Source organism: Triticum dicoccoides, chromosome 3B, assembly GCF_002162155.2.
Source record: "Triticum dicoccoides isolate Atlit2015 ecotype Zavitan chromosome 3B, WEW_v2.0, whole genome shotgun sequence".
NCBI lineage: Eukaryota > Viridiplantae > Streptophyta > Magnoliopsida > Poales > Poaceae > Triticum > Triticum dicoccoides.
In genome coordinates, this window is record NC_041385.1 from 320,298,245 (window position 1) to 320,325,383 (window position 27,139).

The window sequence follows — 27,139 nt, forward strand, 5'->3', positions numbered from 1 at the left end:
GACAACAAGAGTGCTCTCGATGAGTTCTCCATTCTATATTGTGGCTCTGCCAGTTCTACCTTTCTGCATGGGTTATCCGGAAAAAATATGCTGAATTTCTTTCAACATGCTAAACCATGCATCCACAACTCAGAAAATCGTATGTTCCTTTGAGTTGTCCCTCTTTAGTTGTCTTCTGACCCTCGTCTATCAATTGATAGTCAAGAGTATGCGTGCATTCGTTCACCAATGCTTATTATTCTTGTGGTCCGTCAAGCCATTCTATTCCGGAATGACTAGGAGAAACAAACTCCAGAACCTCATCCATATCCAGGATTGGGTCAAAGTAGTTGTACTCCGCAGATCAAAATGCTAATCTAGCTCTTGTTCTGTCCTACCTTGGAGTATTACCATTGCACACCCTCCTATGAACTCTTGATATAGTGATACTTCTCACCCTCATCATTCATTTCCCGGCTCCCGTGTGGTCGCAACCGGAATGCCGACAAATGAATCGTGATGTGTGAAATCTACACTCCTAGCAACTCCATTGCTTGGTAGTTAACGGACAATAATTTCATTCTTAGCGTGTTGGATTTTGAATCACCACCCTAAGGTTGATAGTGCTACCTAGTCCTTATTCCCAGTGCACTTCTCGATCAATGAGTTAGGATAGTGCCAATCCTTGCTTATTTGATCATATCGTCTTGCCTGAAAAGCAAGATTGTTCTCGAGCTTAATAGCATATCGGTGGTTCGTGATTTTCCGAATATCTTCTCGGAAGTGTTACCAGGTTGTCACCTGGCCGCTATGTTGAGTTCGTGATCAAGTTGGTTTCTTGTAAACCACCCCCTTCTCCAAGGATCTGTGTGGGTTACCCCTGAGCCAGTTGGTTAAGCTAAACAACAACTTGGAGAGTTGGAAGATAAAAGCTTGTCCGACTTAGTTCATTTTAAGGGATATCTTGTATGTGTGTTGAAGAAAGATGTTATTTTCATCGATTGACCCTCGTGATCAGTTAATGGCCCTGTCATCTTAGCCAATCTTTGATTTGAGTATGGGCTATCCTCAAATCAAATCCGAACCAACGATGTTCGTAATGTTGTCTTACTCGTGGATTTTCCTCGAGCATACACCATTATATCGTTTGGGTCTGACTAGTGCTATCACTTGTTCACATAATTATGGAACTCCTTCTTCATGGAAACCAGGATGAGTTGTTGTTGAGCCCATCAGCAACATATTTAACCTCTCCATGATTATGTTGAACATCCATCTAGTGTTGGAAACTTTTGTAAACATTACCTTCGTGTTCCATTCATGAGGTATATATTCGGAGGAAAGAAGTGACTTTCTTTAATTCACGTGCACTTGGTGTAAGTTGCCGCCATGGATCCGAGAAAGATTGTTTTTGTTTCCTTTGGAATCATCCCAAGTCAGTCATGCATGTGCGAAGTATACATTGGACTGTGAGATTAGCTACCTCCATTCCATATGTGTCCCTAGCACGCCAAGCCACTGATTGACTTGCTCAAGGATAAGAAGTTCATCGATAAGTGCACACGGACTTCGATATCCTCGATGCTGGTTCCCCACCGGAACTCGATAGTGTTTTATTGTAAGACTACCATGTGATCATGTTTTGTCTGGGACAACATGTTCACATGTGTGCAGCAGAACCAGCTCATGTTTTGGAGCTTACTACCGTAGTCCATTTCCCGAGAATCTCGCAACGTCATCTCATCGAATTGTGTTGCAAACTTTCATTTTTCTTCCTAGACTCGATGAGTCTGGATATCCTGACACCAACCAGATCTGAATCTCAGGCAAATATGATGGTTGGAACATTTCCCAAGAACTATAATACTGGTCCCTCGATAACCGGTAAAGTGGATGTCGTGGCCAACCCACCTAGCCGGAAGACCTATTATTGTAGTATCTTGATTGAAAATGTTGCCCACCTCCCCATAAGGATTTCGTAGGGTTTTACTCCAATAAGTTACTCCTTATGGATTCTTGAGCTCCCGAAGTCCGACCTTTTACTTGATGTTCTAGTTATCAAACCATATTTATGAATGGGATACACTAGCACATCAAGGAGAACATTAGAAGCGGAGTGCTAAATGTCTCTCGGTCGATCATCCATATTTTGTTTCCTTGGCCTCGCTAAGGTGAAATCTGAGAAGGTGTTATCTTCCTTTGCATCTGCATCATCCATCATTAGCCATCATGGTAGTATGTTGTGTTGCCAGGATCCTTGACACGGATATTGGTAAAACCTTGATGAATATGGAAATGCTCAAGTTCTTGAGAGCACGCACAAGCGCTAGGTGTTATCATCGGCACTAACTGGATTGCCCTCAGTCTCCTCGATTATGCTATAACTTTTCAAACAGTGGACTCACTCTCTACTGATGAGCTTCTCCCCCAGTTACTGAAATCATTCCTTGTGTTGTTTTCAACAAGGTAATCCACATCATCCATTCTAATCCAAGCATGCCATTCTACCGACCCCCTCCAAACGATCGCTCGAGAATTTCCTTAGGCTGGTATAAAGAGTTCCAATGATCTCTAAATCAAAGGTAATTCTTTTTGCCACTTAAGGGGATATTTTTACAAGTCACCTTCCCTGAGGTGCCCCGTTTTGGAATCATGGCAATTTCCCTCACTACTTTGAAACCCTCGTCAAATTGTTTCTTCTGTTGCTCCTGATGCATGTTTTGCCTCTCAGCTCGAGAGATGCTGCTATGTCTCATTCCATGAGTTGATCCTGAGTTGTTCGATCTTCGAGAAGATTAATTATTCTGGAGTTTTCCTTCCCTCTTCTTGTCATGTCAGTTGGAGTTCTCAGAGCAAGACTTCGAGACAATGATGGTGATCGAATCAATGTTCTTATGAAGGGCAACCTGGATCGTGAAGATTGTGTTAGGTTGCGTTCCCCTTCGTCTTACCCTACACTTGAATCTCGGGTCGAGATTCTTGTTTAGTGGGGGTGAGTTGTCACATCCCTAGCTTCTGGTGCTGCCTAGTGTTTGCATCATGTTTAAATTGTTGAAACTTGAACTGAGGAAATTGGAAGCCTCAAAAACTTAAATAAAAGAAGGGAAAAAACCCTAAAATCTCATTCATTGTTCCAAAATGCTCTGATTAAATGTTTGATAATTTTTGGCAAGGGTTCTGGTCCCAACCAAAATATTGAACATTTTTAAGGACTTAATCTTGGGACTTTGAATTTAAATCATTAGCTATTTGAATTTGAATTATATTCATATAATTAGAATATAATTTCAAATACCCCTGAAATATTTTATGAGCTTTTGGAAAAGTCCATCTAGCAAAATAAAAATATTCAGAGGAGTTTTTGGCATTGTTTGAATTATTTTAAATTCAAAACAGTGGCAAAATAATTTAAAAAAAGAAAACAGAACAATAAAACAGAGCACTTACCTGGCGCTCACCTCACAGCCCACCTGGTGGCCCAACAGGACCGGCCCAGCGCGGCCCAGCCTACCTCCTTCTGTCTCTTCCTCCCCCTCGCCCCGAAGCTGCTCGGTGGCGAGCGCCGACGCCGCCCCGGCCACCTCCTGCTTGCCGCTTCGCCCTGGCCTCTTCGGGTGACGCCATGCAACCCCCTCGCTCCTCTCTCTCACTCTCTCCCGACCCCTACTCCCTTCTCTGCTCTCCCCCTCTCGCGCCCGAGCGCGCTCATCGCCGCCACTCGCTGCTGCCGTGACCACAACCACTGCCTCGCCATGCCGATGCGCCCAGAGGCTCCGCCTCGACCCCCTCGTCCTCTCCACCAAGCCACGAGGTCCGGGACGCGCTGCAACGCCGCCACCGTCGCCTTCTCCACCACCGGCCGCCGAGGATCTTCACCGTTGATTCACCACTGTCGTCGCTTCCCCGAGATCACTGACCATCTCTACGCGACCATGTGAGCCTCCGGTCGATTCCCTTCTCTTCCCCGCGTCATTTCCGCCTCGTAGCCGCCGCCGCCATTGAGGCCGAAGCTCACCTCCGCCGAGCTCGCCGCCGGCGTAGCTCCGGTGACCATTTGGTCACCCCGGCGAGCCCTGCGCGTTCGTAGTTTCCCGTGGAGCATGCCTAGCGCAAAAACTAGCCCTCTTGCTCTCTGCAGCATCAAACCCGTGGTCGCCCGAACTCCGGCCGCCGCCGTCGTCGTAGTTGCCGTCGCTTCGGGCCACCCCAGCTCCATTCGCCGCCACCCGTGGATGCGCCACTCCTCCAGCTCCCCGTAGAGCCCAACCCCGTCGCAAACCACCGTCTGTAGCACCGTCCCGAGCAACTCCGGCGAGGTCCCGCCGTCGCCGTGGTCGCCGGCGTCACTTGCCGACGTGGCCGCGTGATTAGCGCTAATCACGGCCAGCTAAACCTCCCCAGAGCCACTGACGTATGGGCCCCACGCCCTTATTTAATCTTTATTATTTTCTGTTAAGTTTTAACCTAACCACCATGGGCCCACATGTCAGCTTTGACCAAGCTGACGTGGCCATTGACTAGGCCCACATGTCAGCAACACATACCAGCCTGAGACAATGACCAGTGGACCCCACTGGTCAGGTTTGACCTGAACCTGCCCTGTTGACCTGATGACGTCAGGGCGATGTCATGCTGACGCATTAAATGATTTTCTGGATTTAAAATAAATCAGAAAATCCAGAAAATATCCCAAACTTAAAAAATTCATAGAAATTCAACCGTAACTCCAAATTAAATAATTTATATATGAAAAATTATCAGAAAAATTCAATCTATCCATCTGTACCATTTTCATGCATGATAGAACAATTTATAGCTGCTGTTTAGGACAATTCAATTAAATGTCATTTAAATAATCACATGTGGAGTCTGAATTTGAACCTAGGGTTCAAACCAACTCCATTTAATTTGCTGCTAGTTGCATTAGCTCAAATCACATCATATTGCCATGTCACATTCATGCATCATATTGTCGCATTGCATTGATTGTGTTCTTCCTTGTTTGCCGGTAATTGTCCCCTCTCGATAGACGTGTACCGGCGATGTGATCGATGACACCGATGAAGAGCTATATTATCTTCAAAAGTGCCAGGCAAGAAAAACCCCCTTGTTCATTCCGATACAATCCCACTCTCTCGCTCCTGCTCTCTTTTACTGCATTAGGACAACACCGATTCAACTGTTACATGCTGCGGTAGTTGAACCCCTTTATCCTCTGCATGACCTGTCATTGCCACAGTAATTAGATGAAACCCACTAGCATGAGTAGGAGTTATTTGAGACCTATTGTGCCTACTCATTCATGCTTGTTTGTCATGCCTGCTACTGCTTAGAGTTGAGTCAGGTCTGATTCATCGGGGATGAATCAGAGGTGTGTGAACATGTCCTACTGTGTGTGAGCTAAGTGTGTGAACACGATTTGGTAAAGGTAGCGGTGAGAGGCCATGTAGGAGTACATGGTGGGTTGTCTCATTGCAGCCGTCCTCAGGAACTGAGTTCTGTGTTTGTGATCCATGATCAGTTACTACCACACATTGGGCTCCGGGCGCTCCAAGCTCTCTTGACTTATTAATCAACTTGATCTCTGTCCAGGAGTTGCAACTAGTTTCTGGTGTTTGTAGGTAGTGTTAGTAGTCTACCAAGTGGCACCCGGTACAGGTGGGCTTGGGACAGACTAGGCACAATGGCACGGTGTACCAAGCGTAGATCCACCCGTCGAGGTGGGCTTGGGAACCCTGCACACATCATTTGGGGCCGTGAGCGACACCCCGGCCGGATCTCCTTGCGGATGGAACCCGAATAGGCGATAAACCTGGACAAGAGACTTGTGTGGTTAGTCAGGTCGTGGCCGACTCCCTCGCCAGGTTGCCGAGATACACAACGTGTACATGGTGGTAAGTGGCGAGAGCGTGTGTGAAGAAGTACACCCCTGCAGGGTTAACATCATCTATTCGAATAGCCGTGTCCGCGGAAAAGGACTTCTGGGTTGCTTATACCAGTTCATAGACAAGTGAAAGTGGATACTCTAAAATACGCAAGATAAGCATGAGTGCTATGGATGGCGTTCTCGTAGGGAGACGGGAGCGGATCCATAGTGGTGTATTGATATGGTGAATATGTGGACTCGTGTGCGCCACCTCAAAAGAGTTACTTGCAGGCGTAGTCTAGGTTAGCCACCGAGTCAAAGCTAGCTTGCTGCAGTCAAACTCCACCATCCCCTTTGTTGATAATGATGCATATGTAGGTAGTTCTGATGTAAGTCTTGCTGGGTACATTTGTACTCACGTTTGCCTATTTTACGTTTTTGCAGAGAGACTTCAGTCTCGCTAGTAGTACCGCGTGGACTTCGACGTTTAGCTTGTTACCTCAGCTACGATCTTGTGCCCTCGGCAGGATCTGGTAGATAGTCAGGCTTCTCAGCCTTTTTCATTTATAGTTGTCTGTACTCAGACATGTTAAGCTTCCGCATGTGCTTTGACTTGTATGCTCTGATTGTTGGGTCATGAGACCCATGTTTGTAATATCTCGCTCCTCGGAGCCTATTGAATAAATTACTTGAGTCGTAGAGTCATGTTGTGATGCCATGTTGTATTTGCACATATCGAGCATATTGTGTGTATGTTATTGAAATGCTTGGTATGTGTGGGATCTGACTATCTAGTTGTTTATCCTTAGTAGCCTCTCTTACCGGGAAATGTCTCCTAGTGTTTCCACTGAGCCATGGTAGCTTGCTACTGCTCCGGAATACTTAGGCTGGCCGGCATGTGTCCTTCTTCGTTCCTGTGTCTGTCCCTTCGGGGAAATGTCACGCGATGAATACCAGAGTCCTGTTAGCCCGCTACAGCCCGGTTCGCCGGAGTCCTGCTAGCCTAGTGCTACAGCCTGGATTCACTCGCTGATGACCGACACGTTCGATGTTGGGTCATGGATGCCTGTCCCTGTAAGTTTGTGCCACTTTGGGTTTACAACTAGCCATGTCAGCCCGGGCTCCTTATCATATGGATGCTAGCGACACTATCATATACGTGTGCCAAAAGGCGCAAACGGTCCCGGGCAAAGGTAAGGCGACACCCGTGGGGATACCGTGCGTGAGGCCGCAAAGTGATATGAGGTGTTACATGCTAGATCGATGTGGCATTGAGTCGGGGTCCTGACAGTCTGCGTGTCTCCCGAACCCGTAGGGTCTACACACTTAAGGTTCGGTGACGCTAGGGTTATTAGGAAGACTTGTATGTGATTACCGAATGTTGTTCGGAGTCCCGGATGAGACCCCGGACGTCACGAGGAGTTCCGGTAGGTTCCGGAGGTAAAGATTTATATATGGGAAGTTGTCATGCGGACACCGGAAAGTTTCGGGGGCATATCGGTATTGTACTGGGGCCACCGGAAGGGTTCCGGGGGTCCACTAGGTGGGGCCACCCCTCTCGGAGGGCCTCATGGGCCGCGTGGGGCAGGGAACCAGCCCCTGGAGGGCTAGGCGCCCCCCCTTGGGCCCATGCGCCTAGGGTTGGGGGGAACCCTAAGGAGGGGCACCCCCTTTGCTTGGGGGGCAAGCCCCCTCCCTGGCCGCCGCCCCCCACTAGATCTCATCTAAAGGGCGCCGTCCCCCTTCCCCCTTCCCCTATAAATAGAGGGGCAAGGGGAGGGCTGAACACCTGATAAAAGGCGCAGCCCCTCCCCTCCCCAACACCTCTCCTCCTCCGTTGAGCGCTTGGCGAAGCCCTGTCGGAGTACTGCCTCTCCACCATCCTCATGTCGTCGTGCTGCTGCTGGAGCCTTCTTCCTCAACCTCTCCTTCCCGTACCGTACGTGTGTTGAACGTACCATACCGTACATGGATCAAGAAGGAGGAGACGTCATCCGTACCGTACCATACATGGATCAAGAAGGAGGAGACGTCGTCCGTACTGTACGTGTGTTGAATGCGGATGTGTTGTCCGTTCAGCACTTGGTCATCGGTGATTTGAATCACGTCGAGTACGACTCCATCATCACCATTCCCTTGAACGCTTCCGCACGCGATCTACAAGTGGTATGTAGATGCAATCTCTCTCCCATGACTCGTTGCTTAGATGAACTCATAGATGGATCTTGGTGAAACCGTAGGAAAAAATTTAAATTTCTGCAACGTTCTCCAACAGTTGCATCATGAGCTAGGTCTATGTGTAGTTCTCTATTGCACGAGTAGAACACAATTTTTTTGTGGGCGTAGATCTTGTCAACTTGCTTGCCGCTACTAGTATTTTCTTGCTTCAGCGGTATTGTGGGATGAAGCGGCCCGGACCGACCTTACACGTACGCTTACGTGAGACAGGTTCCACCGACTGACATGCACTAGTTGCATAAGGTGGTTAGCGGGTGTCTGTCTCTCCTACTTTAGTTGGAGCGGATTAGATGAAAAGGGTCCTTATGAAGGGTAAATAGAAGTTGACAAAATCACGTTGTGGTTATTCGTAGGTAAGAAAACGTTCTTGCTAGAACCCAATTGCAGCCACGTAAAAGATGCAACAACAATTAGAGGACGTCTAACTTGTTTTTGCAGCAATTGTCATGTGATGTGATATGGCCAGAAGTTGTGATGAATGATGAATGATATATTGTGATGTATGAGATCATGTTCTTGTAATAGGAATCACGACTTGCATGTCGATGAGTATGACAACCGGCAGGAGCCATAGGAGTTGTCTCTATTTTTTGTATGACCTGCGTGTCATTGAAGAACGCCATGTAAATTACTTTACTTTATTGCTAAATGCGTTAGCCATAGAAGTAGAAGTAGTCGTTGGCGTGACAACTTCATGAAGACACAATGATGGAGATCATGATGATGGAGATCATTGTGTCATGCCGGTGACGAAGATGATCATGGAGCCCCGAAGATGGAGATCGAAGGAGCTATATGATATTGGCCATATCATGTAACTACTTTATAATTGCATGTGATGTTTATTATGTTTTATGCATCTTGTTTACTTAGAACGACAGTAGTAAATAAGATGATCCCTTATAATATTTCAAGAAAGTGTTCCCCCTAACTGTGCACCATTGCTAAAGTTCGTCGTTTCGAAGCACCACGTGATGATCGGGTGTGATAGATCCTTACGTTCGCATACAACGGGTGTAAGACAGATTTACACATGGAGAACACTTAGGGTTAACTTGACGAGCCTAGCATGTACAGACATGGCCTCGGAACACAGAGACCGAAAGCTCGAACATGAGTCGTATGGAAGATACGATCAACATGGAGATGTTCACTGATGATGACTAGTCCGTCTCACGTGATGATCGGACACGGCCTAGTCAACTCGGATCGTGTAACACTTAGATGACTAGAGGGATGTCTAATCTGAGTGGGAGTTCATTAAATAATTTGATTAGGTGAACTTAATTATCATGAACTTAGTCTAAAATTTTTGCAAAAATATGTCTTGTAGATCAAATGGCCAATGCTCATGTCAACATGAACTTCAACGCGTTCCTAGAGAAAACCAAGCTGAAAGATGATGGCAGCAACTATTTGGACTGGGTCCGGAACCTGAGGATCATCCTCATAGCAGCCAAGAAAGACTATGTCCTAGATGCACCGCTAGGTGAAGCACCCATCCTAGAGAACCAAGACGTTATGAACACTTGGCAATCACGTGCTGATGATTACTCCCTCGTTCAATGCGGCATGCTTTATAGCTTAGAACCGGGGCTCCAAAAGAATTTTGAGAAGCACGGAGCATATGAGATGTTCGAGGAGCTGAAAATGGTTTTCCAAGATCATGCCCGGGTCGAGAGATATGAAGTCTCCGACAAGTTCTATAGTTGTAAGATGGAGGAAAACAGTTCTGTCTGTGAGCACATACTCAAAATGTGTGGGTTGCACAACCGCCTGTCCCAGTTGGAGATCAACCTCCCGGAAGAGGCGGTCATTGACAGAATCCTTCAGTCGCTCCCACCAAGCTACAAGAGTTTTGTGTTGAACTACAATATGCAGGGGATGGTAAAGACCATTCCTGAAGTATTCTCAATGCTGAAGTCAGCAGAGGTTGAAATCAAGAAAGAACATCAAGTGTTGATGGTCAATAAGACCACTAAGTTCAAGAAGGTCAAGGGTAAGAAGAACTTCAAGAAGGACGGCAAAGATGTTGCCGCGCCCGGTAAGCCAGTTGCCGGGAAGAAGTCAAAGAATGGACCCAAGCCTAAGACTGAGTGCTTTTATTGCAAGGGGAAGGGTCACTGGAAGCGGAACTGCCCCAAATACTTAGCAGACAAGAAGGTCGGCAACACTAAAGGTATATTTGATATACATGTAATTGATGTGTACCTTACCAGTACTCGTAGTAACTCCTGGGTATTTGATACCGGTGCCGTTGCTCACATTTGTAACTCACAGCAGGAGCTGCAGAATAAGCGGAGACTGGCGAAGGACGAGGTGACGATGCGCGTCGGGAATGGTTCCAAGGTTGATGTGATCGCCGTCGGCACGCTACCTCTACATTTACCTACGGTATTAGTTTTAAACCTCAATAATTGTTATTTAGTGCCAAGTTTGAGCATGAACATTGTATCTGGATCTCGTTTGATACGAGATGGCTACTCATTTGAATCTGAGAATAATGGTTGTTCTATTTATATGAGAGATATGTTTTATGGTCAATGGTTTGTTCTTAATGAATCTCGAACGTAATGTTACACATATTCATAGTGTGAATACCAAAAGATGTAAAGTTGATAACGATAGTCCCACATACTTGTGGCACTGCCGCCTTGGTCACATTGGTGTCAAGCGCATGAAGAAGCTCCATGCTGATGGACTTTTAGAGTCTCTAGATTAAGAATCATTTGACACATGCGAACCATGCCTCATGGGCAAAATGACCAAGACCCCGTTCTCCGGAACAATGGAGCGAGCAACCAACTTATTGGAAATCATACATACTGATGTGTGTGGTCCAATGAGTGTTGAGGATCGCGGAGGATATCGTTATGTTCTCACTCTCACTGATGACTTGAGTAGATATCGGTATGTCTTCTTGATGAAACACAAGTCTGAGACCTTTGAAAACTTCAAGGAATTTCAGAATGAATTAGAGAATCAACATGACCGAAAGATAAAGTTCTTACGATCGGATCGTGGAGGATAATATTTAAGTCACGAATTTGTTACACACTTAGGAAAATGTGGAATCGTTTCACAACTCACGCCGCCTGGAACACCTCAGCGTAATGGTGTGTTCGAACATCGTAATCGCACTCTATTGGATATGGTGCGATCAATGATGTCTCTTACCGATTTACCGCTATCATTTTGGGGATACGCTCTAGAGACAGCTACATTCACTTGAAATAGGGCACCGTATAAATCCGTTGAGACGACACCGTATGAATTATGGTTTGGGAAGAAACCTAAGCTGTCGTTTCTAAAAGTTTGGGGATGCGATGCTTATGTCAAAAAACTTCAACCTGAAAAGCTCGAACCCAAGTCGGAAAAATGCGTCTTCATAGGGTACCCTAAGGAAACCATTGGGTATACCTTCTACTTAAGATCCGAGGGCAAGATCTTTGTTGCCAAGAACGGATCCTTTCTGGAAAAGAGTTTCTCTCGAAAGGAGTAAGTGGGAGGAAAGTAGAACTCGATGAAGTACTACCTCTTGAACCGGAAAGTAGTGCAGCTCAGGAAAACATTCCTGTGGTGCCTACACCGACTGGAGCGGAAATTAATGATGATGATCTAGGTACTTCTGATCAAGTTGCTACCAAACTTCGTAGGTCCAGAAGGACACGTTCCACACCAGAGTGGTATGGCAACCCTGTCCTAGAAATCATGTTGTTAGACAACGGTGAACCTTCGAACTATGAAGAAGCGATGGCGTGCCCAGATTCCAACAAATGGCTAGAAGCCATGCAATCCGAGATAGAATCCATGTATGAAAACAAAGTATGGACTTTAACTGACTTGCCCGATGACCGGCGAGTGATAGAAAACAAATGGATCTTTAAGAAGAAGACGGACGCGGATAGTAATGTCACCATCTATAAAGCTCGACTTGTCGCTAAGGGTTATCGGAAAGTTCAAGGGATTGACTACGATGAGACTTTCTCTCCAGTAGCGAAGCTTAAGTCCGTCCGAATCATGTTAGCACTTGCCGCATACTATGGTTATGACATATGGCAGATGGACGTCAAAACGGCATTCCTTAACGGTTATCTTAAGGAAGAGTTGTATATGATGCAGCCAGAGGGTTTTGTCGATCCTAAGAATGCTAACAAAGTATGCAAGCTCCAGCGATCCATTTATGGGCTGGTGCAAGCATCTCGGAGTTGGAACATTCGCTTTGATGAGATGATCAAAGCGTTTGGGTTTATGCAGACTTATGGAGAAGCCTGCGTTTACAAGAAAGTGAGTGGGAGCTCTGTAGCATTTCTCATATTATATGTAGATGACATACTTTTGATGGGAAATGATATAGAATTCTTGGACAACATTAAGGCCTACCTGAATAAGTGTTTTTCAATGAAGGACCTTGGAGAAGCTGCTTACATATTAGGCATCAAGATCTATAGGGATAGATCGAGACGCCTCATAGGTCTTTCACAAAGCACATACCTTGATAAGATTTTGAAGAAGTTCAAAATGGATCAGTCCAAGAAAGGGTTCTTGCCTGTACTGCAAGGTGTGAGATTGAGCTCAGCTCAATGCCCGACCACGACAAAAGATAAAGAAGAGATGAGTGTCATCCCCTATGCCTCAGCCATAGGATCTATTATGTATGCCATGCTGTGTACCAGACCTGATGTAAACCTTGCCGTAAGTTTGGTAGGAAGGTACCAAAGTAATCCCGGCAAGGAACACTGGACAGCGGTCAAGAATATCCTGAAGTACCTGAAAAGGACAAAGGACATGTTTCTCGTTTATGGAGGTGACGAAGAGCTTGTCGTAAAGGGTTACATCGATGCTAGCTTCGACACAGATCTGGATGACTCTAAGTCACAAACCGGATACGTGTATATGTTGAATGGTGGAGCAGTAAGCTGGTGCAGCTACAAGCAGAGCGTCGTGGCGGGATCTACATGTGAAGCGGAGTACATAGCGGCCTCGGAGGCAGCGCATGAAGCTATTTGGGTGAAGGAGTTCATCACCGACCTAGGAGTCATACCCAATGCGTCGGGGCCGATCATACTCTTCTGTGACAACACTGGAGCTATTGCCCTTGCCAAGGAGCCCAGGTTTCACAAGAAGACCAGGCACATCAAGCGTCGCTTCAACTCCATTCGTGAAAATGTTCAAGATGGAGACATAGAAATTTGCAAAGTGCATACGGATCTGAATGTCGCAGATCCGTTGACTAAACCTCTTCCGCGAGCAAAACATGATCAGCACCAGAACTCTATGGGTGTTCAATTCATCACAATGTAACTAGATTATTGACTCTAGTGCAAGTGGGAGACTGTTGGAAATATGCCCTAGAGGCAACAATAAAAGGATTATTATTATATTTCCTTGTTCATGATAATTGTCTTTTATTCATGCTATAATTGTATTATCCGGAAATCGTAATACACGTGTGAATACATAGACCACAATACGTCCCTAGTAAGCCTCTAGTTTACTAGCTCGTTGATCAACAGATAGTCATGGTTTCCTGACTATGGACATTTGGATGTCGTTGATAACGGGATCACATCATTAGGAGAATGATGTGATGGACAAGACCCAATCCTAAGCATAGCACAAGATCGTGTAGTTCGTTTTGCTAGAGCTTTTCCAATGTCAAGTATCTCTTCCTTAGACCATGAGATCGTGTAACTCCTGGATACCGTAGGAGTGCTTTGGGTGTACCAAACGTCACAACGTAACTGGGTGACTATAAAGGTGCACTACAGGTATCTCCGAAAGTGTCTGTTGGGTTGACACGGATCGAGACTGGGATTTGTCACTCTGTATGACGGAGAGGTATCACTGGGCCCACTCGGTAGTGCATCATCATAATGAGCTCAGAGTGACCAAGTGTCTGGTCACGGGATCATGCATTACGGTACGAGTAAAGTGACTTGCCGGTAATGAGACTGAACGAGGTATTGGGATACCGACGATCGAGTCTCGGGGCAGTAACATACCGACTGACAAAGGGAATAGTATACGGGATTGCTTGAATCCTCGACATCATGGTTCATCCGATGACATCATCGAGGAGCATGTGGGAGCCAACATGGGTATCCAGATCCCGTTGTTGGTTATTGACCGGAGAGCCGTCTCGGTCATGTCTGCGTGTCTCCCGAACCCGTAGGGTCTACACACTTAAGGTTCAGTGACGCTAGGGTTATTAGGAAGACTTGTATGTGATTACCGAATGTTGTTCGGAGTCCCGGATGAGATCCCGGACGTCACGAGGAGTTCCGGTAGGTTCCGGAGGTAAAGATTTATATATGGGAAGTTATTATGCGGACACCGGAAAGTTTCGGGGGCATATCGATATTGTACCGGGGCCACCGGGAGGGGCCACCCCTCTCGGAGGGCCTCATAGGCCGCGTGGGGCAGGGAACCAGCCCCTGGAGGGCTGGGCGCCCCCCCTTGGGCCCATGCGCCTAGGGTTGGGGGGGGGAACACTAAGGGGGGCGCACCCCCTTTGCTTGGGGGGCAAGCCCCCTCCCTGGCCGCCCCCCCCCTCTACATCTCATCTAGAGGGGGCCGGCCCCCTTCCCCCTTCCCCTATAAATAGAGGGGCGAGGGGAGGGCTAAACACCTGATAAAAGGCACAACCCCTCCCCTCCCCAACACCTCTCCTCCTCCGTTGAGCGCTTGGTGAAGCCCTGTGGGAGTACTGCCTCTCCACCATCCTCACGCCGTCGTGCTGCTGCTGGAGCCTTCTTCCTCAACCTCTCATTCCCCCTTGCTGGATCAAGAAGGAGGAGACGTCGTCCATACCATACGTGTGTTGAACGCGGAGGTGCTGTCCGTTCAGCACTTGGTCATCGGTGATTTGAATCACGGCGAGTATGACTCCATCATCACCGTTCCCTTGAACGCTTCCGCACGCGATCTACAAGTGGTATGTAGATGCAATCTCTCTCCCATGACTCGTTGCTTAGATGAAGCAGAGGACGCAGGGCCCTGGCAGCAAGTAAACGATGCGGGGCGTCCGGCAGCGACGACGCTTGGCGTCAGGCAGTGCGAGGAAGGCCGGGATAGCGGGGTTGTGAGAAGCAGAGGCCACCGGCAGTGTCAGGTAGACGAGGAGGTGGGGACGAGGCAGCAAGGTGGCGGGGTCGCGCGCGGGGTGGCCCTCTGGTGAGTGGCGGCGCACGTGGGAGATCGAGAGGGTGAGGAGATAGAGCGGAGGGAGAGGTCTCGCGAGCGACGCGTTCGGGCGCTGCGTGTGTGAGTGGCAGCGAAGGGGGAACGACGGGAGACGAGGATCGGGCAGATGCTCGCTAGGGTTAGAAAGGGTTGGGCCTCAAGGGGTTTAGTGGGCCGGCCTGGCCTAGTGGCATGCTGCTACTCGAAGGTGCAGCTAGGCTGGGCTCTCTCCTCTCTCTCTCTTTAATTTCTATAACAGAAAAACATTAGAGAGAAGGAAAATGAAGAGGGGTGTTAGGGAAAGAATATGCGCATAGGGTTAATTTCTCTAGACTCCTAAAAATGAGCTTGATCCAGGTAAAATAGAAGTGGGCATGAATGGAAGTTTAAATTCAAACTCATTTGAATTTAATTCAAATGGTTTGAACTAGGACAAGAATTTAGAAGTGTCCAAAAATGTTGACATTTTTGGTGGGGCTCCGATAAACAGAGAAAGAATTATTGACAAGGTTTTAAGGTCAACTCAGAGCAGAAGAGGCATGGGATTTATTTTGCACGTATGTTATGGTGATTCCCCAAAGAATGGAATGCTTTGTTATAGCTCCCTAATAATATTGGGAGGATATGTTATAAAGAGAAAACACCATGTGAATTCCCTCAATTTAAATGGATCGAAGATCCATACAATTTATTTATCTGAGTTTTTAAAAAAGGGGTTGCATGATGCAATGCACATGATGCAAGGATGAATGCAATGAACAAAACAAATCACACAACGAAATCAGAATACAAGGAAGGCATATGGAGCGTCGGTCTCGGGGCGTTACAACATATGACATTAAGCTTAACCCGAAAAAATGCGTTTTTGGCGTACCAGCCGGAAAGCTCTTGGGCTTCATGGTATGTGGTAGAGGAATTGAAGCAAACCCAGCAAAGATCCGAGTTCTGTCACAATTGGATATCCCAAAGGACCTCAAACAAATACAAAAATTGACGGGATGCGTGGCGGCTCTGAGCCGCTTTATCTCCCGTTTAAGAGAAAAGGCATTACCTCTTTATCGCCTCCTCCGATGCACCGAACACTTCGAGTGGACGGATGCCGCCACGGCCGGACTCGAAGAAATAAAAGACATATTGGCAACAAACCCGGTCCTAGCCGCGCCCAACATGGGCGAACCAATGCTATTATATATCGCGGCAACTCATCAAGTTGTGAGCGCAGTGCTCGTTGTCGAACGAGAAACGGACGGTTTCCCCTACAAAAACCAGTTTACTACGTGTCCACTGTCCTAACTCCATGCAAGTCACAGTACCCACATTATCAAAAGATAGCGTACGCGGTGTTCATGGCATCCAGGAAGCTGCGACACTACTTTCAAGAGTGTTCGATAACAGTAGCCTCCGAAGTACCTCTTAACGACATTATAAACAATCGCGACGCGACAGGCCGGATTGCCAAATGGGCCATTGAGCTCCTCCCGTTCGACATAATCTATAAGCCACGATGAGCTATTAAGTCGCAAATTTTGGCCGACTTCGTCGCCGAATGGACTGAAGCCGAACTCCCTAAAGAGTACGACGCATATTCCAACTGGATAATGCACTTCGACGGCTCCAAAATGTTGGATGGTCTGGGGGCTGGCATCGTTTTGACATCCCCAACCGGAGATACGGTTCAATACGTACTCCAGATAATGTATACGGACTCCAACAACGCAGCCGAATACAAGGCCATTCTACACGGCGTCCGGATGGCAGTCTCCATGGGCATTCAACCCCTAGAGGTGTGCGGGGATTCGAACCTCGCGATATCCCAAATAAATGGAGACTTCGATGCAATGGATTTGAAAATGGCAGCTTATCGCAACGCCGTCCTAAAAATGTCAGCTCGGTTTGAAGGGCTCGAATTTCACCATATAGCCCAGGATAACAACCAGGCAGCAGACAGATTGGCGCGCATTGGTGCAAAGCACGATGCCGTCCCTCCCAACATCTTCCTAGAGAGGCTGTTCAAGTCATCCATACTATGGGAGGGGGAATCCGGAAATAACAACCCAGACCCAACCGCACTGCCCGACACCGAACATTCTGACACAATTGGTGGTTCTACCAACGAAGTAACATCTTCAGCCCACGTAATAATGGCAGTCATTGCCCCGTGGACGGAACCATTCCTAGCCTACCTAACCAGGCAGGAACTTCCCGAGGACCAAAACGAGGCCCGCTGCATAGTGCGGCTATCTAAAGCCTATAAGGTCCATGAGGGAGAGCTTTACAAGAAAAGCACAACCGGAGTCCTTCAAAGGTGTATCTCCGAAGAGGAAGGGCGGAATCTTCTGGCTGAAATTCATGCCGGACTCGGCGGTCACCACGCTGTAGCACGGGCCCTTGTAGGCAAGGCCTTCCGCACATGATTTTATTGGCCAACGGCCCAGGCAGATGCTCAGGACTTAGTCAAACGATGCGTCGGTTGCCAACTTTTTCCTAATCAAAGCCACATGCCACCCACCGCCCTCAAAACCATACCCATAACATGGCCCTTCGTGGTCTGGGGGCTTGACATGGTCGGACCCCTTAAAGGAGGAACCCACAAGCAAAAATACCTACTGGTCATGGTGGATAAATTCACCAAATGGATAGAGGCTAAACCTGTTAAGACGGCCGAATCCGGACCGGTGATAGACTTCATATCAGGGGTCCTACACCGTTACGGCGTCCCCCATAGCATCATCACTGATAACGGCATGAACTTTACGGCCGACGAGGTCAAACTCTGGTGCAAAAACATGGGCATCAAGCTCGACTATGCTTCAGTCTATCACCCTCAAACTAACGGTCAAGTAGAGCGAGCAAATGGTCTAATCATGAGCGGCATCAAACCTAGACTAGTGCGGTCCCTCAAGGAATCTAACACGCACTGGGTAGAGGAGCTCGACTCCATACTCTGGGGGCTCCGGAGCACTCCGTATTGCACCACCGGATTTACACCATTCTTGATGGTATACGGCGCAGAGGCAGTTCTGCCCTGCAACATAATTCATGACTCACCTCGCGTGCGCATGTACGAAGAAAGAGAAGCCGAGCTCGATCGGCAGGACAGTTTGGACACATTGGAGGAGGAGCGTGACGTGACAAAAGCCCGTTCCGCATTCTATCAACAGCAACCTCGAAGATATCAAAGCAGAGAAGTACGGGCCAAAACTTACAAGGTTGGTGAGTTAGTTCTACGCCTGCCGGACAAGAAAAAGGACAAACTAAAGCCCAAATGGGAAGGTCCCTTTATCATCGAGCAAGTCCTGACCGGTGGAGCATACCGTCTGCGAGATGCATCGGATAACCGACTCGAGCCAAACCCATGGAACACAGCCCGTCTCCGAAGATTCTACGCCTAGTGCCAGATTCTGAGTTCGTCTCCTTCCTCCGTCTATATTTTACATATTAGCTGTCTTCTGTTTCTCTCCTTCTCCCTCCTTTTCTATTACAGCCTTTGAAAGCATTGTTCGCACACACTTCTATCCGCGCTCATTATACCTGGGGCTTCTTCAACAGAAGCTTATTTATACGGGCTTCATCCTAATACATGTGTCACACTTCCGCATGTAACTTTTATTCACCATTATATGCATCAATATGACTTAAGTTTTGGCCAAGCTGGGTTGCCTGGCTCCTGTGCTTACCCCTACGTTCCCGATTGTTCGGCTAGGTGGTAAAGGGAGCACCTCTGCGAGTGTTACTGCCGGGTCAGCCGGATGTGTACCTCAGACTGGGTGAAGCCAAAAGCTAGCGTTCTTAAGGGAATATTCAGTCGGTGAACTAAAAGACGATTTCTTATCTATTTATTTATCTGCCCCCAGATGTTTTTCTGCTTTTTTCGCAGTCCGGACATGCACTTTAGGGCATGCCCCCTAGGGAAAGGAACCCCTAACAGAACTATTCTCCCTGGAAGATGTTTCTTACTAACCATGTAATATAACATAACTAGTTGGGCACTTGTCTGATACAGCACTAATGACCCCTACGCCTGGTCTCCACGCATGCCTTGGTTCTTATATAACCGCGAGGGTATTCAGACACACTCCGGACTATCGGGTCCCGAGGTTGAAGCGAAAAGGTCCTCTATGACAAACGATCTACAATCTGGCTAGAAGGAATTTTACATGTCATCTTAAATTACATAGTCAACTTGACTGGGCATATTCCTCTTCAATGCCATCCAGCAGGCTGTGTAGTTTACAGTCCTGTTGGGAATACTTTGCGGCCAATTCTACTTGGCCGTACACCAAGCTCACAGGGATCTCCTTCCCATCGGGCCCTGCAGGTGCGACTTCATCCATCTGGTTTGGGTCAGCCTTCGTGTACCGCATCTTCACCATGGCCCAGGCCTCCCTGGTGCCTTGACGGCAGGCTGATATCTTCCATAAGCGGAAGTGCTGCCGCACTCCCTGAAGCCTCTCTGCAAGCTCTCCAAGGCCTTCGGGCAGGGAGACAGATGGCCACAAGGCCTGGGCGACGCCTTTCATCACCTGGCGAACTCGTTCGTGTAGTTGCAAGAGCTCAGGAAGAAGGTCACCCATAGAACCGGGCATTTCCTCTGCAGGACGGCCTGTGAGCATACCTACAGACATAACTCTGTTAGTTGACTTCCTCGCCGAACTCTTTTTCAAAGTTCGTTCAAGCACTTACTAAAAATGCCGCGTCGAAGCCGCCGATTCTCCTTAACGGAGTCAGATAGCTAGGCACGAACATCCTTTAGTTCCTCACCCAGCTGGGTGTTGGCATCTTGGAGATTATTTTTCTCCTGCCTCACCCTTGTAAGCACATTCTCGCCGGCCTTTAACCGGCGCATGAGCTGTTGCTTATCCGGATCTACCCCGGCGCCATTTGCAATATTATTATCAGACTTATACACACGCCGCACTTCACAAATTACTTATATTTGGAAGCATATATTACCAAAGGGGGTCTCTTTGGCTTCCCCCGCTATGGCTAGTGCGGCCTCAAGTTGGGCTTTGCACTCCTCCAGCTCCTGGGACAGTTGGGTATTCTTTTCTGCAAGATCCTGCACAATAAATGATCCTTAAATCAGTTATTATAACTAGTTTAAGTCTCGGGGGCTACTGGCACATATAACTGTCAAATTTTCTCACCGGTATGTCTTTTACATACTGCTCCGTGGCTCTGGCTAGACCATTTTGAGCGGCACGGAGGTGCGCATCTCCCGAATTGAAGGCATCCAATGCCTCTCGAGAAAAACATGTGTCACGAAGAACTGTCCGGCGACGCCTGTGATTCATGGCACTCTCCACCTCGGAATTGGTGGCAGATAACCTGTCGGCATCCTCTGTCGGAGGAGCATCCGACGCATGCCTCGTGTTCGCCTCCGCCTCTGGACCTGGCTTTGGAGCCTGGCGAGCGGAGAATTTATTTGCAACCTCTCCGGATATAGTCTGGCGAGCGCTCTTCTTCCTGAAAAAGCATGAGCATTAGTATGCCCCCCTGGAATAAAACCTGGGAGCAAGATGACACGCCATACCGTTGCATCAGCGTTTCAATCTGGACTGCACTTCTTTTCGGCCTGTTGGGCCTTGCTGTCCCTTGTTGACCGGCCATCGCAGGCTCGGCCTTCCGCCTCAAGGACTTCCCCTGCGAAACACCATTGGTATACAGTGATTAAAAACACGCACAGACGGGTCATTTTCAAAGTATTGGGACTTCGGTCTCAGTTACCTGCGAGGCGGGAAGTATTCCGGGGTAATCGGCCGTAATGGCGACCAAGGCATTATTGATGCTCAGTTGGTGGAAAATCCCGTCGATCAGCTTCACCGATATGTCCGGATCCTCTTGGGAGGTCGGATCGAGGAACCATTCCGGATCCTCAGGTTGTGGAGGCGGGCTGTTTATATCCTTTACGGCCCGGCGCAGTTCCTGCGCCAAAATCACAAAATGAGATACTTGACTATGGGAATACGGATCGGATAGGCAAAAATAAATGTCCGCTTACCCAGCTTGGAGGATTGTTCATAGAAAATCCGCCCTGCGGATTGGTGCGGAGGAATTACTCCTCTTCTCCCTTGTACAATGCGGACAAGATCTTCATCAGATCGGCGACCGTTCCCGTCCCCTTACGGCCGCAGCGGGTGGCATCATCCTCCCCGTTGAAATCCCACATGTGGTGGCCTCTATACTGGAGCGGCTGCACCCCTCGCATAATGCATGTGGCCGTGACCCCGATCATGGTCAGTCCGGAATGAGCTAACAACCTTATCCGGCTCATCAGGTAAATGACGTCCCTGTCATTTTCCCTCTGAGGGCTCCATGGACGCCAGCTTAGGTGTTTCTTCAAAGGAGCATTACTAAACTCAGGGAGGCCGACCCGAACAGGGTCCGGCAGGGGGACATCTTCTATATAAAACCATGCCGAAGGCCAGTCTTCAGACGCCTTCTTCGGGGTTCCGGATAGATATCCAGTCCCGGCGATGCGCCATAGTTCGGCTCCGCCCACTTGATATATTGACCCCTCCTGAGAACGGGGCACAAGGCAGAACAACTTCTTCCACATCTCAAAATGAGCCTCGATGCCCAAAAATAGCTCGCAAAGGGCCACGAAGCCTGCAATATGCAAAATGGAGGAAGGCGTAAGGTTGTGCAACTGGAGGTCGTAGAACTCCAGGATCCCCCGGAGAAACGGATGAATTGGAAATCCGAGCCCTCTTATCCAATAAGAGACAAAGCATACCCGCTCTCCTTTGGAGGAGCTGGGGACGCTCTCCGCTTGCTTTCCCCCCTTATAGGTGGCGAGTCCGGCTCGAACCGGAACCATGAAGGCTGGGGGAAGAAATCCCTTGGTTTGGAGTGCCACTAGCTCACTGTGCGGGACAGAGCATCTCTCCCAATCTCCAGGCTGAGAGCTGGGAGGGCGAGAGGAGGAGTCGCGTCGACCGTCCATGATGGAATGGATTTCTGTTAGACGCGCTCTGATGAATACTCACGAGGGGAGAATGGTGTGATTCAGATCTAGATGCTCGTCTCTTTTATAGGCAGCTCATTTGCATAGCTAGGGGGTTAAATGTAAAAATACCCCGACTTTTTGCATTTGTTCGAAACGTGGAAGATAGCCATTATTGGGCGCAGAAGCCGAGGAGCGCAATATTTACAAGAAGCCGGACGCTCTTCAATAGGTACATAGGATTTGGAGAAGAACTCACCTTGCAATGCCAAATACTATCTACGCGCCGAACACATCGCCATTGAAGCCTGGTTCGGGGGCTACTGAGGGAGTCCTGGACTAGGGGGTGTCCGAATAGCCGAACTATCATCTTCGGCCGGACTCCTGGACTATGAAGATACAAGATTGAAGACTTCGTCCCGTGTCCGGATGGGACTTTCCTTAGCGTGGAAGGCAAGCTTGGCGATACGGATATGTAGATCTCTCCTATCGTTGTAACCGACTCTGTGTAACCCTAACCCTCTTTGGTGCCTATATAAACCGGAGGGTTTTAGTCCGTAGGACGAACAACAATCATACCATAGGCTAGCTTCTAGGGTTTATCCTCTCTGATCTCATGGTAGATCTACTCTTGTACTACCCATATCATCAATATCAATCAAGCAGGAGTAGGGTTTTACCTCCATCGAGAGGGCCCGAACCTGGGTAAAAACATCGTGTCCCTTGTCTCCTGGTACCATCCGCCTAGACGCACAGTTCAAGACCCCCTACACGAGATCTGCCGGTTTTGACACTGGCATCCTCTTAAATTTCAGACCTACTACGGGTTGGGGGTACGGCGGTAATCCCATGTGTCCCAAATAGTGGGCGGGAGCAATTTTAGCAGACCACATGTGTGTTTAGACCTTTGGACGTCAGGCCAGTAGGTTTCACAGGTCAGAGTTAGAAAAGTAATTTCCTTCTACAAACATTGGTCTCACGCAGTTTCGGGCGAGTAGAGTCTCTTTTGGCGCTTCATTCAAAATTTCGAAACAGAAGCATTCACATTTAAAGTACTTTTGAGCTTTCAGGATTGACCGAAATAGACAACATTAAATCGGATCTTGTATGTTTGAAAACCTCATTAAATTATTGTCGATGGGATCACGAGAATCCCTATTACGGTTGTGGGGCACGGGGTCATGAGAAGAGCATGATCAGCAGTGAGCACAAACACACGGGTCGTTTACCCAGGTTCGGGCCACAAGGATGCGTAACACCCTAGTCATGCTTTCGTGTGTATATATGTGTTCTTGGAGTTCTTGAGCTAGCTACAACGAGCGTCACTTGTCCAAGGGTCCGAATCCTTCTCCTGGATGCCTCGGGCCTCCTTTTATAGGCAAGGGGATCGTCACAGTGGCACACAGGAAGTGGCATCGGGGTACTATGGCTAAGCTTATCGCTTAGCCATTACGGGACAAGACGCATTTAATGCGCCCCCTAGGTGTCCCTCTCACTTTACCGTCGCTTCGCCCTGTCTTGACACGCGCCTGGTCCAGCGATGCGGTCAACACCATGTAGGCTGGCGGGCTGTTGAGGTGGTGCCGTGGTAGAGCCTTCACGAAGATTTGCATGCCACCACGTAGGCATGCGCTAAGTTGGCTTGGAAACCTTACCTCGATACACAGGTGCTTGCCCAGCTGGTGGGCTGGCAGGTGCATGGGAGCGGTGGTAGAAACTTGGCGGGTGCGGGCCTGGCTGCGGCCTCGTGGATGTCCTCGGCAAGGGCCTTGCCGGGGCCCTGGCAAGGGTCTCGCCGTGGCGTCGTGGTCGTCCCCAACAAGGATCTTGCCGGGGGTCTCGTGGGTTTCCTTGGCGAGGATCTCGCCGAGGTTCGTCGTCTTCTAATCCTCATCTGATTTGTAGTGTTTCTTGTCTTCACAAAGAGCTGGATGCCATCAAAGAGGCGCCTCCCGAGCCTTGGTCTCAACGTGGTTGGTGGCGTTGGAAAACCTGGGGCTCAAGGGTGGCGCGCCCTGCTGGCGTTGGGTAAGCTGCCCCGGCAAGGTCCTTGCTGGGGCCGTGGAGGCTGCCCTGGCAAGGGTCTTGCCGGGGAAAACCACGTCGCTTTCTTGATCTTTATGCCTCTGTCTTGTCGTTGCTCCGACCATCTTGCGGTTTTGATTCCCTGTCCCTGCTCTGCTTAAGCGTGGCCGTGGGCACGGCTCTGACAGCCCGTGCGCAAGTAAGGGGTACAAAGTAGTGCCCCTACTTTAGTACACCGATAGGAGCCCCCGGGCCTTGGCCAAACATAAGCGCAATGCGTTGTTGGGCTAGGCCCAAAACGGTGCGCAGGAAGGCGGGCCGGGTTTTACCGTAGTTTTTTTTCGTCCGCTGCGCTTCCCCACGACCCGTGTTGAACGATGATGTGGGGGTCGTGCGTGACATGGGGGGCATGCGTGGGGCGGTCGCTGCAGGCATGCGTGAAATCATAATAAATGGGAAAGAGGCGGTCCACGTTTTCCCCATAAAAAGGAATAACCGCAGGCGCGCGGCTCATTTACCCTCGGTGCTTTCCCCAATCTCGACATCGCCGTCCTCATCTTCTTCCTCCTCAAGCTCCTGCTCGCTGCTGCTGCGCCTCCCACTTCCTTTGATCCCTCGCCCCCCTCCCAGCCTCCATGGCATCTAAATCTGGCAAGGGCAAGGGCGTAGCCAAGGACACGAAGGAGAAGGAGACATCGGAGAGCGAGGCGGCGGCACGGTGGGCGCAGTTTGCCTATTTATCCCCGTCGTCAGTCGACGTCTTCAAGCTCAAGGACTACTTTAAGCCATTGTGGGGGCGGCGACGACGGCGCACCCCGCCACACGTGCCATCCCCGTAGATTGCAACAAGGGAGGCTCAAAATGGTAGCCATTCTTCGTCGACTTCTTCTTCTACGGGCTCTGCCCCCCTTTTTCCGACTTCTTCAACGACATCATGCGCACTTTTGGCTTCCATTTGTTGGACCTCATGCCGAATGCTATGGCGTGCTTGGCGTACTTCGCCCACCTCTGTGAGGGCTTCGCCGGGGTGGTGCCCAGCACGACACTTTTCTGCCATTACTTCTCCCCCCGCGTGCAACCCGGGGGCGCCCTTTCTGGAACCGTCGCCTGGATCCCGAGGGCCCAGGATAAAGGTGCCTACCTAGAGGGTGCCACGAAGGCGAGGTGGGAATGGTGGCGGGGCTGGTGGTGCTGGATTATGGAGGAGAACCCACCAGAGTTCTGCCGGGGTGTTCGTCAGGAGCCGCTGCAACGTGGCACAGACTAAAGCGACCTCGACCCCTATGACAGTAAGTTTTCGATCGCCACCACCAGGATTTGCCGCCTCACTGTGGCCGGGCTCACCCTGGATATGATTGCGGCCGATTTCATCCGTCGCCAAATCGCTCCGATGCACAAGAAGGGGAGGCCGGCCTGGGATTTCAGGAACGCGGACGACATCATGAGGCTCCGCACCGGCCTGAAGCACAACCTCACGGTGCTAGGGCACTCCTGGAATTGCTGGAGGCTCTTGCAGCTTGACGTGTACACCGATGGCAAGGTGGAGAGGACCGGCAAAGCCGCGAAGTCCGGCAAGGTCATCAAAGGGCCCTTGTTCAGGCTGCCGCCGGGAGTGGTCCCACTGATCAAGAACACCCGACAGGCCGACATCCTCGCTAGGATGCCGGTCTTCAACGTGCGTGGCCTTGACCCAGCCTTGGTCAAGCCCCCGGCACGCGAGGTGGAGGATTTTTTTGACAACTTAGTCGAAGAACTCGATCATGACGAGCTGCTGCTCATCCAAGACACCACCTAGGAGGAGCTGGATTACATCGCCGCCAGAGCGGTGGAGGCGGAGCTTGCCAGGCTGGCCGGCGACGCCGGTGGCATGGAGAACAAGGCCGCTGTGGCGGAAGAAGAGAAGGAGCTCATCGAGTGGGTGAAGTCCGCCAGAGAGGCGAGCGGCGCCAGCACCGAGGCCACCTCCGTCGAGGACATGGACGAGGAATCATCCGAGGAAGAGGCCGGGGCCGATGACCCCTCGGCCACGAATAAGAGACGCCTCCTGCGTCAGACCAGCTCTGGCGAGCCGGTCCGATCCGTTAGGGCCGAGCCGCGGCGTGGGGTTCCGGGGGAAGCGGTGCACGTGACGTGGGCCGCGGCGGTGAAGAAGGAGGTCACGGTAGAAAAGAAGAAGGTCACGGTGGCGAAGAAGAAGACGACGACCGCCTCTTCTTCATCCAAACGCTACCGGACTCCATTGCCTTCCCCTCCTCCTACCAACGCTGGCACGGATGTGTCCTTTGACTTTTCTTCCTTCAGCCCAAGGAGGAAGAGGAAGGCAGCTAAAGAGGAGGTGGAGGACGAGTAAGCACTCTGCCCCTCGCCGTTTCCATCCTCACTAATCGTGCCGCCTTCCCTGATTTGACTTGTTTTTTTGCAGGGAAATGGAGACGCTGGCCCAGCGGGCAGCGAAGAGGGCCAAGGCCTCGACGGGCAGCTAGCCCTCGGTGGGTACCTCAAAGGCGCCGCTGGTGGTGGAGAGCAGCCCGGGCAGCAGCCCGTGGCACAGCCCCCGGCTCAGCCCCCAGCTTGCGTCCACTACCTACTCCCCATCGACGTGCGGTGGGGTGTGGCTTTTCGGTACTGATCTTGCCGTGGCTGCAGGAGGAGAGCAGCAGCAGGAGGAGCCACCAAGGGCCACCCCCACCACGCAGCCCCCATCGACCATGCCTCCCGAGGAGGAGGAGGAGGTAGACTTGGGCGCCGGTGGCTCCGTCCCGGCAACGGACCTTGGCGGGGAGGGGGCCGCTTCTTCTCAGCCCGGCACGGGTGAGTCATCCTATTTCCCTTACTCTTCTTTGTTCTCTTCTAAATTTTGATTTTGGACCTGCCTCATTTCCTCCTTCGGCATCCAGCCC